Source organism: Entelurus aequoreus, linkage group LG05, assembly GCF_033978785.1.
Source record: "Entelurus aequoreus isolate RoL-2023_Sb linkage group LG05, RoL_Eaeq_v1.1, whole genome shotgun sequence".
NCBI classification, from domain to species: Eukaryota; Metazoa; Chordata; class Actinopteri; order Syngnathiformes; family Syngnathidae; genus Entelurus; species Entelurus aequoreus.
The window spans coordinates 86,792,091-86,807,090 of record NC_084735.1 but is presented as its reverse complement, the minus strand read 5'-3'; the positions used below and the strand labels follow the sequence as shown (position 1 = coordinate 86,807,090).

The window sequence follows — 15,000 nt, the reverse complement described above, 5'->3', positions numbered from 1 at the left end:
TTTTGAAGCTTCTCAGGTGGAATTCTTTCCCATTCTTGCTTGATGAAAAAAAAAAAAAAAAAAAAAAAAAAAAAAATCGTGGCATCGTTTTGCTGAAATAAGCAGGGGCGTCCATGATAACGTTGCTTGGATGGCAACATATGTTGCTCCAAAACCTGCATGTACCTTTCAGCATTAATGGTGCCTTCACAGATGTGTAAGTTACCCATGTCTTGGGCACTAATACACCCCCATACCATCAAATAAGTAATATTATTAACACATCTCCGACATGAAAACAAATGCACGCCATTAAAAGAACCGAAACAAATCAATTGAATTGTTTCAATCAGGCCCTTAAGTCACCCAGCAGTTATACAACTATAAAATGTTTTAGCTCGATGGTAGTACGATGGTCTCTCACACAGGCCTGTAAAAATGAATTGATTAACGTGGACCCCGACTTAAACAAGTTGAAAAACTTATTGGGGTGTTACCATTTAGTGGTCTATTGCAGTGGTCCCCAACCACCGGGCCGCACAAGAATAAAAAAATAATAAAAAAAAATATATATATATTTTTTTTATAAAATCAACATAAAAAACACAATAGTTACATTCTATTTCAATATAGATCAATACAGCCTGCAAGGATACAGTCCGTAAGCACACATGATTGTATTCATTTATGTAAAAAAAAAAAATTTTTTTTTTAAAATAATTTTTTTTTTTAAATACACCCCCCCCCCTCCCCCCACCGGTCCGTGGGACACATTTTCAAGCGTTGACCGGTCCGCAGCTACAACAAGGCAAAAAGGTTGGGGACCACTGGTCTATTGCAGTGGTCCCCAACCACCGGGCCGCACAAGAAATTAAAAAAAAATAAATTTTTTAAAAAAATTAAATCAACATAAAAAACACAATATATACATTATATATAAATATGTAAATACAGTCTGCAGGGATACAGTCTGTAAGCACACATGATTGTATTTCTTTATGTAAAAAAAAAAAAAAAAGAAAAAAAAATGTTATTTTTATGAAGAGCAATCCATTTTTTGGGTTATAAGGGTATTATTTTAACTCAATTTAAAAGTACCACTGATAGTCACACACACACTGGGTGTGGTGAAATCACCCTCTGTGTTTGACCCATCCCCTTGTTCCACCCCCAAGCAGGGAGGTAATGGGTCCCATTTTTATAGTCTTTGGTATGACTCAATTGGGGTTTAAACTCACGACCTATCTGGGTTTTCAAAACTGTGAACCATTTTCGGGTTGTTTTTCAATGAGTAACGCATTTTGGGAGAGAAAAAGTTTGAAAGCTTGGAACTTCATGGCTTTGTAAACATTTGAACAAGAAGCAGCAGCAAGGTTTCCTTTTTGTTTGCTGACAGCAGGTGGCGCCTTTCTCTTTGACCTGACACACATAAAAAGTACTTTTCTTCGTCTCATTTTACTACAAAGGAATATTAAGGTCACCAACATATAAAAAAAAAAAAAAATCTAAATTGTGACATTAGGAGAAAAAAACTCAAATCACCGTTAAAAAGTATAAAGTCTAACTTTTATGATACATTTCCCAACAAATATTCAAGCAAAACATTTGAACTAAAATGTGGACAAATGTCACCACACCTAGTGTGTGTGTGTGTGTGTGTGTGACAATCATTGCTACTCTAACTTTAACCTCACTAATCCAAATAACCAAGCATTTTTTAGTGTGTAGTGATCTATCAAATATATCAGATTGTAGGTGTTTTTTTTTTTTTTACCCTTCGCGTTCATATTTCGTTGTTTGTTGCATTTTTGTTGCGTTTCACTTGGTTATAAAATATGTCGATAGAGGGGGGCGGGGGGGGGGGGGGGGGGGGGGGGTGACGTTCATATGTGGTCAATATTCAGTGTTTTATCATTCATAGTTAATATTGCAAATCCTAAATTCTTCATTTTCATGTACAAACCCCATTTCCATATGAGTTGGGAAATGGTGTTAGATGTAAATATAAACAGAATACAATGATTTGCAAATCCTTTTCAAGCCATATTCAGTTGAATATGCTACAAAGACAACATATTTCATGTTCAAACTCATAAACTTTATTTTTATTTTTGCAAATAATCATTAACTTAGAATTTCATGGCTGCAACACGTGCCAAAGTAGTTGGGAAAGGGCATGTTCACCACTGTGTTACATGGCCTTTCCTTTGAACAACACTCAGTAAAGGTTTGGGAAGTGAGGAGACACATTTTTGAAGTGGAATTCTTTCCCATTCTTGCTTGATGTACAGCTTAAGTTGTTCAACAGTCCGGGGGTCTCCCTTCTCACATTGCAGGTGCCACACATTTTCAATGTCTGGACTACAGGCAGGCCAGTCTAGTACCCGCACTCTTTTACTTGATGTAACACGTGGCTTGGCATTGTCTTGCTGAAATAAGCAGGGGCGTCCATGGTAACGTTGCTTGGATGGCAACATATGTTGCTCCAAAAGCTGTATGTACCTTTCAGCATTAATGGTGCCTTCACAGATGTGTAAGTTACCCATGTCTTGGGCACTAATACACCCCCATACCATCACACATGCTGCCTTTTACACTTTGCGCCTATAACAATCCGGATGGTTCTTTTCTTCTTTGGTCCGGAGGACACGACGTCCACAGTTTCCAAAAACAATTTGAAATGTGGACTCGTCAGACCACAGAACACTTTTCCACTTTGTATCAGTCCATCTTAGATGAGCTCAGGCCCAGCGAAGCCGACGGCGTTTCTGGGTGTTGTTGATAAACGGTTTTCGCCTTGCATAGGAGAGTTTTAACTTGCACTTACAGATGTAGCGACCAACTGTAGTTACTGACAGTGGGTTTCTGAAGTGTTCCTGAGCCCATGTGGTGATATCCTTTACACACTGATGTGGCTTGTTGACGCAGTACAGCCTGAGGGGTGGAAGGTCACGGGCTTAGCTGCTTACGTGCAGTGATTTCTCCACATTCTCTAAACCCTTTGATGATATTACGGAGCGTAGATGGTGAAATCCCTAAATTCCTTGCAATAGCTGCTTGAGAAAGGTTTTTCTTAAACTGTTCAACAATTTGCTCACACATTTGTTGACAAAGTGGTGACCCTCTCCCCATCCTTGTTTGTGAATGATTGAGCATTCAAATTCCAGGTCAACTTAAACATAGGAAAATCTTTTTTTCCTATTTCCAATACTGTCAAAACAAATCACTTTTCATGAACCCAATTTAGCAGAATGCTACATAAACATGAAATAACAGTCATGTAGTCATATCTGCACTCCTTCCAGCCAATATAATAGCCTTGAGTGTGTCCTGTAGATTACAGTACTCACTGGCAGCCTGGATGATCCGCCAAGCGTCATCGCTATGGTCTGGGTGTTGTTGATAAACGGTTTTCGCCTTGCATAGGAGAGTTTTAACTTGCACTTACAGATGTAGCGACCAACTGTAGTTACTGACAGTGGGTTTCTGAAGTGTTCCTGAGCCCATGTGGTGATATCCTTTACACACTAATGCGTTTGTTGATGCAGTGCAGCCTGAGGGATGGAAGGTCACGGGCTTAGCTGCTTACGTGCAGTGATTTCTCCAGATTCTCTGAACCCTTTGATGATATTACGGAGCGTAGATGGTGAAATCCCTCAATTTCTTGCAATAGCTGCTTGAGAAAGGTTTTTCTTAAACTGTTCAACAATTTGCTCAGGCATTTGTTGACAAAGTGGTGACCCTCGCCCCATCCTTGTTTGTGAATGACTGAGCATTTCATGGAATCTACTTTTATACCCAATCATGGCACCCACCTGTTCCCAATTTGCCTGCACACCTGTGGGATGTTCCAAATAAGTGTTTGATGAGCATTCCTCAACTTTATCAGTATTTATTGCCACCTTTCCCAACTTCTTTGTCACGTGTTGCTGACATCAAATTCCAAAGTGAATGATTATTTGCACAAAACATCAAACATGTTGTCTTTGTAGCATATTCAACTGAATATGGGTAGAAAAGGATTAGCAAATCATTGTATTCTGTTTATATTTACATCTAACACCATTTCCCAACTCATATGGAAACGGGGTTTGTACATTCCGGGTGTCTCATTCAGTAAAAAAACCCGTAAAATTCCATTCTGTTTTTTAAGGCGGTCTGTCATAACGTTTGTAGCATTCAATCAGACATTATTGTGAGGTTTTGTTTATTTATTAGCCTTTATTTAACCAGGTAAAATCCCATTGAGATCAAAGATCTCTTTTCCAAAGGAGACCTGGCCAAGAGGGCAGCAGCAAGGTTACATTAAAAACAGTAAACAAATACATAAAACATCACATTTACGACATTAAAACTTGCTGACATAACACATGTGCATACACACAAGGTAGACTGCAGTCCTTTCACAGAAGCTTTAAACTCATTCGACGTAACAAGGGTTTGAAGTTGAATATTGGATTGTAGGTTATTCCAAGCCTTGGCTGCTGAAAACCGAAATGCTTTCTTGCCCAGTTCAGTTCTTACTTTGGGGACGACAAATTGCAGAACATTCATTGAACGGAGATTGTGACTTCCTTAGTTCTTTGTTAAAAGACAAGACAGATGATTTGTATTCGTGTTCCTAAAAATCCGACACATTTTACTCTTTACTTTAATTTGCCCCCCCCCCCGAGTCAAAATAATTGCCCAGGCCTGTTTTAGAACCGTGATTATTTCCATGAGCTGTTTTGTCTTCGGACATTTAAGCGCACCACGTCATGCTTATAAACACCACTTGTGCTTGCGGAAAACAAACGCCATTCTTTTTTTCCCTGGCATGGAGGTGGCAAGAGAGACGGAAAGGGGATCCGTGAAGAATGAGGGGCACGGCCTGTGGGGATTAGCCTCCACGGATGGCACCCCCTCCCTTCTGTTGACCCGCAGAGGACATAGATTGGGTTACAGGTCCAGTACTTTCCCTGACTAACTGCTCCACATCGCCACATAAAGTCTACACCAGCAGCTGTCTTTCTCAGCAAACGACACCTCTTGACTCCCACTCCCGCAAGTGTGTTTCTTCATTTAGGCCGCGTAGTAGAAAGGCATGTTCCCAGGCTCCTCCCCGCCTCCCTATTCTCCTTTCACACACCAGCACACCCCGGCTTCTGTTATGCACGTTGGTATTTACCAGACAGCTCCGGCATGTCACTCTCCCTGACAGCACAGGACACAGAAGAAAACACGCTTCGGACAAAGTGGGGACCTATCAAAGCAGCAAGACCCACGCTTCGGACAAAGTGGGGACCTATCAAAGCAGCAAGACCCACGCTTCGGACAAAGTGGGGACCTATCAAAGCAGCAAGACCCACGCTTCGGACAAAGTGGGGACCTATCAAAGCAGCAAGACCCACAGGAGACCTTCAGGCTCCGAGGTAGGCTTGTCACAACTTTTGCTCTCTGCAGAAATGAAAAAGTGTAACTCGAGTCGCTTTTCGGACCAAGGCTTTGGGAAAACGTACCAGTCTTTAAAGATGCACGTGTACGTAAACCCACACTCGACCTTTCGGTTCGGTTCTTCTCGGATGAAGCATCCAGCAGCAGCTGTTTCACGCTTTGAACTTTAGTTCCACCCGTCACAATAAAAGCTTAGAAACGTCGGGACGACTGCCGCGGTCCACGATCGCAAGATAAAAAAACACCGCTGAATAGGGATGATGTTTGATAAGGAATTATCGAGTTGGAGCCTATTATCGAATCCTCTTATCGAACCCATTCCTTATCGATTCTCTTACGGAGTCCTGGGGCCGTACTTATCAAGCTTCTTAGAGTGCCATTTTACACTTAAGTCCTGAGAATTTGCGAAATTTAGTCCTACTCTCAAACTTAAGAATAAAAGCTTTTTATCAACGTTCTTAAGTCTAAGAATCACTCCTACTCTCCACGATATTTAAGAGACCTTCAGAGGTGTCTTAAGTGGCTAGGAGTTGCCAGCAGGGGATGGCACTGAGGCGAGAGAGACGTGCGCCAACGTTCAGGGAACGGAACAATGTTTTGTTTTTTTTTGATGACGAGCAGCTGATCAAACGGTATCGTTTAGACAGAGCGGATATTATTTTTGTCACAGATTTAATACTTTTCGATTCCTTGTTGATTTCTGCATGTGTCTGCAGTGGGCTAGTATATATAGAGCCACCCACACCAGTTTCAAATTAGTTGCCTAATTAATGAATTGGAAAGAAAATGTTATGACAGTAGCGTATGTGTGTGGCCGTGAGGTGAGTGACGTCAGTGAGTGTGTGGGCAAAAGAAGAGAGGGAGCGGTAGCGTGAGTGCCGGCGGGGACTAGTTTGTTTTGTATTATTTTGTAGTTTATTGTCAAAATATACACTCCCATTGTCCACTTAAATATTTCCAAGATATTTCTTTATTCTTAGACAACGGATTCCCTTCCGTGATTGGTCATTTCTATGGACACAGAAATGACGTCACCTAAAATTGCGTTTACGGCACATAGTAATGTCGTAATTCAGCTCTGAGTGTGACATTTAAGATTCAGTCTTACACTTCGCTGAAAGTGTGAGTAAGACGCTTGATAACTAACTTTTAAGTGCAGCTTTCAGCGAAGAATTTATTTACTCTTAAGTCAACTCTTAGCAGACTTCTTGGGAGTCATTCTAAGAAGCTTGATAAGTACGGCCCCAGATAGGTTGTTGTATATGGAAAAAAACACACAATATTTGGTTTAACAAAAGCTCACTTTTATTATATAATAAAAAAATAAAATCTAATAAATAAATAAATATTGACTGTTACCCACCTAAAAAAAATAAAATAAAATAAATAAATATTGACTGTTGTTACCCAAAGTATATTAAGTGGGATTTTTCAGAGAAACAAATATATACAGTAACACAAAAACAACCTGTCTCTGTGATCACTATAGGTGTATAAATAATAATATAGTGTTAAATAAAATCAGTCCCTTGGGCACAAAACTGAAAATAATACAGCTCTCCAAAAAGTGCACTTCTGCTGCTATTGGAACATAACTGTTTGTTATGATGCTTTGACATTTTTGCACTTTATTTCTTTTTTGAAAGAAAATTCTATGTAGAGAAAAGTTGTTTGCAAATGTGGTTACAATGTTAAAAAATGAAAAGTTAAAGCTAAAAAAAGAAATACACTTTATTGAATTAACATTATTTCTTTATGGGGGGAAAGATGTTATGAGCGAGAGAATATAACAGCTACACTACCCAGCATGCAACGGGAGTTACAAGCATGCGCGGTAGCCCCGAAAAGTGTTGCATGTTGCCACGCTGTGAAAGTAAACGTCAAGAACTCAGCCAACACGCCTCGTCTGCATTATTTATAATTAGACAGACAACACATATACAGTGTGATTTTGTTTTGTTTACAAGGAAAGAAAAACAAAAGTTAAAAAAGGGAGATGTGTTGTATATATATGTATGTGCTGCTGTGTTGTATATATATGTATGTGCTGCAGTGTTGTATATATATGTATGTGCTGCGGTTGTTTTAAGAAGGTTGCGACAGCTGCCGTAAAGGAGGTGCGTTGCTAGCCTGGTTGCTATGTTTCCGGTTGGTGGTAAAAGTGTTGGTCATGTGTTTTACCCTGCTCAAATCTCTCAGTAAAGTTATTCGATGGATTATAGCTTTTGTTTTGAACTTTATTACACCTTGGAGCGCTTTTTCCCGTCCATTGTTTTCCTGCTTTCGCTATCTGCGCCTAATGACTGAGCTACGTGACGTCATTTCTTGTCATGTCTCACGGAGCATTTCTGGTCGGGACGGGATTCGAATAAAGAACCAACTCTTTTCCTTTACTATAGTGGTCTCGATAACGGGTACCGGTTCTCAAAAAGGGATTCGAGTCCGAGGACTCGGTTCTTTTCTTATCGAACAACCGGGAAAACCGGTTTCGAGTATCATCCCTACCGCCGAAGGCAGTGAAACCCTCGCAAAAAATGTGCGTTTCAGAAAAGACAAAGTCGGGCCAAACCGCCGGTTGAGCATATAAATCTCTTCCAGCCATGCGGTGGAAAAAATGCTGTCCGTGCAGCCAAGACAGGGTGAAAAGAAGGGGCTTTTCTAGGAAGAGATCAGGAAAATCAAAATAAAAGAGGATGAGGAATATACTCTGTCAAAACTCCGACATTCAGGGCGATGTTAAAACGTCCAGATGTCATAAGAGACCTGTTTGGAGAAGGTCGGATCAACTTGACTTGCGTCAGGTTCAATACAGGCCAGATCAGGTGTGTCCAAAGGTTTTCCACCTAGGGCCGCGTACAGAAAGATGGAAGAATGCGGGCGGGTCACTTAGATATATGTTGTAGAAAAAAGATGGTCAGTTGATCAGTAAATGCTAAACTGTTTGAAAAGACTTTGTTTTTATAGCTTTTGTGCTGTCGGCTTCAAAGTAGATCATTGTTAGTGTTATGTCTAATATACATTCAATCAATAACAACTTCACTTTGGTTAGATTTAGTCTTAGACTTACATTTATCTGATCTAGTCAGACTTAGATTGGTCTGATCTAGTCTTAGACTTTAATTGGTCAGGTCTAGTCTTAGACTTAGATGGGTCAGATCGAGTCTTAGACTTAGATTGGTCTGATCTAGTCTTAGACTTTAATTGGTCAGGTCTAGTCTTATATTTAGATGGGTCAGGTCTAGTCTTAGACTTAGATTGGTCTGATCTAGTCTTAGACTTTAATTGGTCAGGTCTAGTCTTAGACTTAGATGGGTCAGGTCTAGTCTTAGACTTAGATGGGTCAGGTCTAGTCTTAGACTTAGATTGGTCAGATCGAGTCTTAAACTTAGATTGGTCTGATCTAGTCTTAGACTTAGGTTGTTCAGATCTAGTCTCAGACTGGTCAGATCTAGTCTTAAACTTAGATTGGTCTGATCTAGTCTTAGTCTTAGATTGGTCAGATCTATTTTTAGATTTAAATTGGTCTGATCTCGTCTTAGGCCTACATTGGTTTGATCTAGTCTAAGATTTAGATTGGTCTGATCTAGTCTTAGACCTACATTGGTCTGATCTGGTCTTAAGACTTAGATTGGTCTGATCTAGTCTTAGACCTACATTGGTCTGATCTAGTCTTAGATTTAGATTGGTCTGATCAAGTCTTAGACCTACATTGGTCTGATCTAATCTTAGACCTACTTTGGTCTGATCTGGTCTTAAGACTTAGATTGGTCTGATCTAGTCTTAGACCTACATTGGTCTGATCTAGTCTTAGACCTAGATTGGTCTGATCTAGTCTTAGACTTAGATTGGTATATATAAATAAACAATGCTGTCATCGATCCAACTCTCCCCTGCCATACATAGATTGCAGTCCTGTGTACAATACTCTTTGATCTTCCACTGTTGAATCTAATTGGCAGTGAAAAGTCTCAAAATTCCTGTCCAATCCCCAGCATTTTTGTGGCTTGGGCCAGGGTTGTGCGAGCAGTGATTATAACGTTGTTGAGCAGAGACAAAGACACAAAAGGCTCCCGTTCCTGTAAACGTGATGCAGTCTGACGCCCATACCGAGAAAACATTGGTCAGGAAAACCCCGAAGGCATGGCGGGTGTCAGACTTTGGAGGCACACAGGCAGCAGTCCTGGTGGCTGCGGATTGGAGTCCAGTCAACATTTCATGCTCCGCTCTCTGGTTTCCTGTGAGGTGGACCGAGCGCTCCGAGCACAATTTAACTTGTGCCACGGAAATGTGAAAATTGCTAGGCGATGACTCTTGGGAGAGTCCGAAACCCAAGTGCGCTGTGATGTTTTTTTCAGTGGTCGCGCCGGCGGGGAGGAAACGCAGGGCTCTATTTAAAGGTGACACACCAGGACTTGTTTGTTAGCGACACAGAGCCCGACCTATGCTACAGTCTTGACAAAATTGGTTCAGAGCCTGAATGTACAGCAGGGAAGGGATTCCTTCCTGGGTGGATCTCGCGTGAGCATACTTGCCAACCCTCCCGATTTTCCCGGGAGACTCCCGAATTTCAGTACCCCTCCCGAAAATCTCCCGGGGCAACCATTCTCCCGATTTCCACCCGGACAACAATATTGGGGGCGTCCCTTAAAGGCACTGCCTTTAGCGTCCTCTACAACCTTTTCCTCCATACAAACAGCGGCCCAGTCACGTAATATATGCGGCTTCTACAAGGCATACTTGGTCAACAGCCATACAATTCACACTGAGGGTGTATAAACAACTTTAACACTGTTACAAATACGCGCCACACTGTGAACCCACACCAAACGACAATGAAAAACACATTTCGGGAGAACACCCGCAGCGTAACACAACATAAATAAAACAGAACAAATACCCAGAACCCCTTGCAGCACTAACTCTTCCGGGACGCTACAATATACACCCCCCGCTACCACCAAACGACGCCCACCTCAACTTGCCCCCCCTCACCTCAAACCCCATCTCCCGAATTCGGAGGTCTCAAGGTTGGCAAGTATGCGCGTGAGAGGGTTAATCATTATGCAATGCGGTCCGCGGAAAATAACGAAAAGCGCCACGCTACATAGCAACTGTCGCTGTGGTCAAAGTTGGAAGTGCCACAAAACACATTTAAAGATATTCAACACTCTGCTGCCAGCTGGCGGCTAAAGTGGATCGCACACCTCCCCCCAAATTCGTCATGTTTCATGTGTCGGGTAAACCCTGACCAATCCCCGTCCTACTGTACAGTGTTGATCATTGGGTTTTGGTTGAGTGAAACCTGTCAACTGTGCCGATATTTACACTGCAAAAACTGAAATCTAAGTAAGATGAAATATCTCAAATAAGGGTGATATTTGCTTGTTTTCCGTCTGACAAGATAATTCTTCTCACTAAGCAGATTTTATGTTAGAGTGTTTTACTTGTTTTAAGGGTTTTGGTCCTAAATGATCTCAGTAAGATATCACAGCTTGTTGCTGAGATTCGATGACCTATATTGAGTAAAACATGCTTGAAACTAGAATATCAACTGTTCAACACTCACAAGTATAAAACTGCTTCTTCAAAGTAAGAATTTCTTATTTCAAGCATGAAATAAAAAATCCTGACTTTGACACAATTGTGTCTCATAATTAAACTGACAGATAATATTTAAACATTTAACATGTGACATTTCAAAACAATTTTGAACAGAAATAGTTCATGCACATTCAGATAAATTCTTCAAAATTACAATAAAAAAAAATTGGCCGGGGGCCGGGCTGTAAATATATATATATATATATATATATATATATATATATATATATATATATATATATATATATATATATATATACATATATACATGTATATATATACATATATACATGTATATATATATATATATATATATATATATATATATATATATATATACATATATATGTATATATATATATATATATATATATATATATATATATATATATATATATATATATATATATATATATATATATATATATATATATATACACATATATTCCTTGCTCACTAATTGACTGAAAGAGCACGCACTTGGCGCGATGATGTCATGTTATCCATGGAAAAATGCATTTTTAGACAATAGGATTTGCTTGAGCGTTGCCTTTTTGCCTTTCCATTACGAAAAATAAACTAGTTTTTAGTGTAAGTTTGCTGGTTTTAAGAAATGTAATGCCGAGCTCATTTCGTTATGTCAAGATAATGGCACTAGCATTTACTTCATTTAAGAACATTTTTCAACAAATTGAGAAAAAAGGTCTCATATTTGTTTTTTCTACCAAGAAAAGTGCACTTGTTATTACCGGTAGTGAGACTATACTTATTTTAAGGTATTTCGGGGTTCATTGAGGTTAGCTAATTTTACTTGTTTTGGAAAACTTGACGAGCCACATTTTCTTGTTTTATTGGCAGATAATTTTGCTTAGTTCAAGTAAAACACCCCTCATTTTTGTATTTTTTTCCATTTTTTTTTTAACACTGACTTTTTGCAGTGTAACTTCTGTGGGGATATTTTTTTTAGCGCATTTTGTGCAAAATCTCCGAACTGACTCCGGGTGAGTTGCGGCTCGCCAAATGAAGACACACGCCTGCATGTAAGGTGGTGACACGCACATCAACTTCACGCCACATGTAGGGGGCTAAGTAAAGACGTGGCGACATTTAAACACCACACGCGCACGCCGTGTGCGCTGTGTGTTGGTTGCATACATCTGGAAGGGTGAACAAAAAGTCATATTCATAAGTGAGATACCTTTTTTTTTTTTTTTTTTGTCCTTTAGTGAAATACCTTTAAGAACTTTTAATTGTGTATTATTTGTTCTTATGCAGTATACATTAAGTCACCCAAACTAATTTTGGAGAGATACATCAAATATTTTTGGGTGCATATACACTAAATGGAACTGTAAGTTTTACATGGCAGCAAATGTACACCAGCGAACATCCGTACTGTACAGCCAGTTAGCATATTTGCTGCCTTAAACCGAGGTTTAAGGCAGCAAAATTGAGGAGGGGAGGGGAGATATCAAGGGACATGTGGTTAAAATATTTAGATGGCACACAATAATAAATAATATATACATATATATGAGTATATATGTGCGTATATTATTGTATAGTTATATATGCATGTATGTGTATACATACATGTATGTATATATACACATATATATGTACATACATATGCACATATATACATACATATATATTTATACACATATATATGTACATACATATGCACATATATACATACATATATATTTATACACATATATATATATATACATATATACACATATAAATGTGTATATTGTCAGGTTCAAACACTGATGACATCTATTAAACAGACAAGAAGCAAGGAATCATGCAGAGACAGAGTTCAATTTAGCTCAACGAGGACAGACGTTACAGGAACAACCTACGCTCTAAAGTCCAGCCCAAGTGCTCCCCCATTTATTTGGGAGGTCCCTGGTTACATCACTGAGGCCGCCTCTAAAAGGAGCGGGCCACACATTCCACGCAAAGCAGCTTCCAGTACGCACGATACGTGACGGAATGTGCAGGGGGGGCCTTGTGATTGCCTTGTCTCTGCTTCGTCTGCGTGCCGTCGTCTTGTCTCCGTTGAGGTCCTTGAAGTCCTTGGCTGTTAGTGGGCTAAGACAACCAAAATATCTGCGGCGAAGCGACCCCTCATATGCCGTGACTGATAACACGTTTTGCCCTCGCACGGATAGAAAAGTACAACTTGAGCACAATTGCTAATAACTATAGCAACGGCCTTTAAGCATAAGAGTTGTGTGATAACTTACACATAGTTAATTCCAACAATATACACCTATATGTGTATATATGTGTGTATACATATATGTATGTATATATACAAACATTTATGTACATACATATGCACATATACACATACATATACATTTATATACACCTATATGTGTATATATGTGTGTATACATATATGTATGTATATATACAAACATTTATGTACATACATATGCACATATACACATACATATACATTTATATACACCTATATGTGTATATATGTGTGTATACATATATGTATGTATGTATACAAACATTTATGTACATACATATGCACATATACACATACATATACATTTATACACATATATGTGTGTATTTACGTGTATATATATATGTGTGTGTATACATATATGTATGTATATATACAAACATTTATGTATACACATACATATATAAATACAAATGTATGTATACACATATACTGTACATACATATACATATATATATATATATATACATACATACAAATAAAGAATTAAAGGGACATACAGAAGGAGATGACAAAAATATTTAGATGGTACACTAATATTAATATTATATATATATTTCTTAGGTCAGGAAAAAACACACAGAGGCTATTTCATCCCTTCAGGTCTGTTTCACAGGTTTCCCTGCTCTTCAGTGGAGTTTATTGAAGCGTCTGTGGCTGTCACATATGTATAAGGTACATTACATGGGGGCGTGGCAATTATTACACTGTAGTGCCCTGCCTCTGATGAGATCAATTCGTTGTGTTTGTTTCATGTTGACATGCTGGGGTGGTATATAATAAACAAACATATATATATTTCAGGCAAAGGTTACATCGTTTAGTTGCACTGTTGTATGGTGAGCTCGATGCAACAATTCGCCATGTAGTAGAGTCATCAATTTGATTGTCTTTAAGAGTCATTGGCCTGTGGAGAACTGGGACAACAGAGACTCTTACCAGGAGGACTTTGAGTTAGATATGCGGTACCGTGAGTACGCAGCTGCGGCTTCCAAACATTTGATCTCTTTGCCCGTACGTGCGTGCCGCTATGTGCACGTCACGTACGTAACTTTGGGGAAATATATGTGCTGTATGAACTTTACGGAGGTGAACGGTACTTTGGGCTGTGGGATTGAGTGTGTTGTGCGGGTGTTTGATTTGATTTGGCGGGTTATATGGACGGGAGGTGTTTGTTATGCGGGATTAATTTGTGGCATATTAAATATAAGCCTGGTTGTGTTGTGGCTAATAGAGTATATATATGTCTTGTGTTTATTTACTGTTTTAGTCATTCCCAGCTGAATATCAGGTCACCCCCGCCTCTCACAGCATCTGAATCGCTTCCACTGCCCTCTAGTCTTTAACTCTCAATTTCCTCATCCACAAATCTTTCATCTTCGCTCAAATTAATGGGGAAATCGTCGCTTTCTCGGTCCGAATCGCTCTCGCTGCTTGTGGCCATGATTGTAAACAATGTGCAGATGTGAGGAGCTCCACAACCTGTGACGTCACGCTACTTCCGCTACAGGCAAGGCTTTTTTATATCAGCGACCAAAAGTTGCGAACTTTATCGTCGATGTTCTCTACTAAATCCTTTCAGCAAAAATATGGCAATATCGCGAAATGATCAAGTATAACACATAGAATGGATCTGCTATCCCCGTTTAAAAAAGAAAATCTAATTTCAGTAGGCCTTTAAGTGGGCAGTTAAGCCTTTGTCTGCAATTGCAGTT

General features: G+C 39.4%; 2 protein-coding genes across 4 annotated transcripts in view; one reads left to right on the top strand and one right to left on the bottom strand.

Moving 5' to 3' along the window:
• Positions 1–15,000, bottom strand: part of LOC133651204 (low-density lipoprotein receptor-related protein 8-like) — a 276,107-nt gene that overhangs the window by 32,085 nt on the left and 229,022 nt on the right. The gene's annotated exons all lie outside the window — the stretch shown is intronic.
• LOC133651205 (KN motif and ankyrin repeat domain-containing protein 4-like) overlaps positions 5,144–15,000 on the top strand; it is a 29,410-nt gene continuing 19,553 nt past the window's right edge. For all 3 annotated transcript variants that reach the window (XM_062049234.1, XM_062049232.1, XM_062049235.1), the window contains exon 1: positions 5,144–5,390. The gene's annotated coding sequence lies outside the window, so the exon portion shown is untranslated. The remainder of the gene's footprint in view (positions 5,391–15,000) is intronic.